Source organism: Neovison vison, chromosome 7 (assembly GCF_020171115.1).
Source record: "Neovison vison isolate M4711 chromosome 7, ASM_NN_V1, whole genome shotgun sequence".
Taxonomy (NCBI): Eukaryota; Metazoa; Chordata; class Mammalia; order Carnivora; family Mustelidae; genus Neogale; species Neogale vison.
This window is the reverse complement of record NC_058097.1, coordinates 14,491,362-14,495,146: the sequence shown is the minus strand read 5'-3', so window position 1 is coordinate 14,495,146 and position 3,785 is coordinate 14,491,362.

Sequence of the window (3,785 nt, the reverse complement as noted above, 5' to 3'; positions counted from 1 at the left end):
ATACACATGCTACAGCATAAATGAACCTTGAAAACATTATACTATGTGAAAGAAAATAATTATAAAAGGTTACATATTGTTTGATTCTATATAAAATGTCCTAATAGGCAAATCTATAGAAATAGAATGTAGATTAGTGTTTGCCAGGGACTGAGAGAAGCAGAAGTGGAGTGGGAGAGGGGTTTTTTGGGGGGGATGATAAAATATTCTGGAATTAGAACTTGTGATGGCTGAATAGTTCTGTGAATATTCTGAAAAACTACTGAGTAATATTTTAAAAGGACAAATTTTATGGTATGTGAACTATATATAAATGAAGATTTTTTTAAAATTTAATTTTATTTATTTATCAGAGAGAAAGACGGGGAGAGAGCGAGCACAGGCAGACAGAACAGCAGGCAGAGGCAGAGGGAGAAGCAGGCTCCCTGCCGAGCAAGGAGCCCGATGTGGGACTCGATCCCAGGATGCTGGGATCATGACCTGAGCCGAAGGCAGCTGCTTAACCAACTGAGCCACCCAGGAGTCCCTTTAAAAAAGAGGGAAGGACAACTCAGTGGCTAAGTTGGTGAAGCATCCAGCTATTGATTTGGCTCATGTCATGATCTCAGAGTGCTGGAATTGAGCCTAGGGTCCAGCTCTGTGCTTAGCAGGGAATCTACTTGGGATTCTCTCACTCCCTCTCCTTCTGCCCCTCCCCCCACGCATTCTCTTTCTCTCTCTCTTTCAAATAAATAAATAAATTGTAAAAAAAAAAGGAAAAAACCAACTAGTTGTGATCTGCTAATGGACTGTTCAAACAGCATTGTTTATAAGTACAAAACATGGAAACTAACTCTGTGTCCATCAATAGAAGAATGTAAAAAAAAGAAAAAGAAAAATTTGAATGAAAAAGTGAAGCTATTAAAATAATGAATTCATTAAAATTTTAATGAATAAAAGCTTGTATCAGTATGATGAAACTCATGATCATAATCTGAGCAAAAATATTTTGTATAAGAATCTGTCAGAGGTATGATACCGAATTAAAGTTTAAAAATATATGGAACACTATATAATTTAGTTTAAAAAAGAAAAATTCATGGGGTTACAAACATCAGCTTCCAGAGAGTAATTGGTTGTGGAGGTAACTTGTGATATGTACTTGTAGCAGGGAAGAATGAAAAAGTAGAACTAAGGAAGAATGCATACGGTGCTTGAACTATATCTGTCAATGTGTTATTTTTTAAGCTATATGATAGGTATACAGAATTCTTTTTATTTTTAGAACACTTTATATAATTTTGCATAAGAAAAAGGACACTAAAATGGAGATGGAACCATAGCACCTGGAAAGGCAAAGTTAGATAATTTTTTTTTTTTAACAAAAGAGTAGCAATGTCAAATGTAGAATCAAAAACAGATCAGATGGAATTGAGAAAAGGATGTTGAGGGAGTACTGATTTGCATAAATGAAGTTATAATATAACTTCTTCTAAGGTTATATTTTCCTTTGATAAACCAAGCAAAAATATAGAGCAAGGTGACCTGGAAGCAATTTAACTAATGCAATATTTGGCAAAGTGGTACTACTCTCAGAAGTCAAATCAGTGCCTTCTAGGAGATTTTAGCCAATCTCAGAAGAAGAACATAAAGATGTGGGATATGAGGAAATGCCATGCATGAGATCTTCCTTACATGGAATAGGAGCTCGGTTAAAAGGTAATCACCTCCTTAGAAGACACTCTGAGAAACAGATTATTCAGTTGAGCAGGAGGATACATGAGTGGTTTCTAGGTTTTTTATATCATACCCCATTCTAGTATCAAGGAAATCTAAAAATTCAATTCTTGTCCACAATGAGGAAAGGAATTTGTTAAAACTGTACTATCAAGACTTTTGCCTGGGAAGATAATTTTTTATAAAGAGAGGACTTTGTAGAAGCTGTGAGTTCAGAGGGCTAGGGTCATTTAAAAAGTGCTACCCACAGTGATAAAAAGAGGAAAACAGGAGTCCCAAAAGACTTCCAGAAACCCGGGCCTGCAGAACATGGACAGGGATTATATGAATTCTGTACAGTTTCTTAAATATGATATTCTCTATTTTGGGTCAAATGATATCCCCCAGAAAGTTATATTCATGTCTTCACCTTCACCTTGGGTATTTGTGAATGTGACCTTATTGGAAAATGAGGTTGTTGCAGATGTAACCCAAGTTAAGGTCATTCTCAATTAGGTTAGACCCTAATCCAGTGGTAGGCATCTTTATATAGAGAAGGGAGAAGATTGAGATTTAGGGAAGGAAGGAATAAAACAAAATCCTAAGACCTGTTTCTGTAGTAGTGTATAGACCGCTTATGACAGATGTACCCTATAGGGGTCTCATTTGTTTCTATGAGGAATCCTCAAGATACCTTAGAGGAACTTATCTAGGTACTTGACCTTACTCTCAAAGCAGTTACCATTGCTGGGAAAAATTAATAAACAGGAATAATAATATTATAGCAAAGCAACAGCTAACCTAACATTTTCATCTTGTGGTTATCTCATTTGTTTCTTTATTGATAACAATGATCCCTTTTTCACAGATGAGGAGGTGATGTTACTAGAAAGTTGACTGATTAAAAAACAAATCTACATTTCAAAAAAAGACATCACCCTCCCCAAGAGAGTAAGGAAAACAGGAGTTCAGGCATTGAATAGTACTGGTTAACAACTGAGATTCTAAGCTTAAGATATGTTTAAGATTGGAAGGGTGAATGCAAACATTTTAATTATGTGGTCTGGAGTTAAACTCATACAACAAATATCTTGTAGTTGCTATAGAAATAAAGGCATGATTTCTCAATTGGCATTTTATAAAGATAACACTATTACAGTCACCTTTTAAAAAAATTAATGACAGTTGTTGTTTTTTTGTTTTTTTAACTTACATAGCATGTAATTTTTTTCCTCTCCCTATGAAGATCTATCTGGAACAATATATACAATTCATTTTTAAAAAATTTTTTCTTTATTTATTTGAGAAAAAGAGATCACAAGTAGACAGAGAAGCAGGCAGAGAGAGGGGAAAGCAGGTTCCCTGCTGAGCAGAAAGCCTGATGTGAGTCTCGATCCCAGGACCCTGAGATCATGACCTAAGCTGAAGGCAGAGGCTTAATTCACTAAGGCACCCAGGCGCCCCTATACAATTCATTCTATCTTCTTCAGGTTAGACAACCATTAGAACTATCAGCCATGATGAGGCTTCTAAGAGTATACATAGAAACTATTTATATTAAAAAGTAGGTATTTTATTTCCCTTCAAGGAAATAGGTATCAGGAACTTGAAAATGTCTCAAGTACATAAAGATTTCCCTTATCATATTTTTTTCTGGAAGAATATAGATTTTTTGTTAAAATAAGAAGAATATTAAGTCAAATTATTATTAACAAAAACTTTTTCACCTTTTGTGGTAGGAAATAAGTCTAATTTTATCTAAAACAAAAAAATCTTAGATATTTAAGATTATAATTAAAATTATAATTAAAATGAGGTAATATGGAATATAAAATATATCCCAAAGTATCTTAAATCCCAAGTTCTTATTTTTCAGTAAACTTTCAGATTTCTTCTTCCTGCATTATGGAAGAAAAGATAAGCTAAAGTGCCCTCACTTATGAAAAAACAAAAACAAAAACTGTGTCCTATTAAAGGGAAATCTCTAGGGTCTAGAAGCAACTGAGGTGCTGGTGGGGGAAAAGCAGTAAACTTACAGACCTTATTCATTCACCTCCTGAAAGACGTCTTGATTGCTTCCAAGTTTCGGC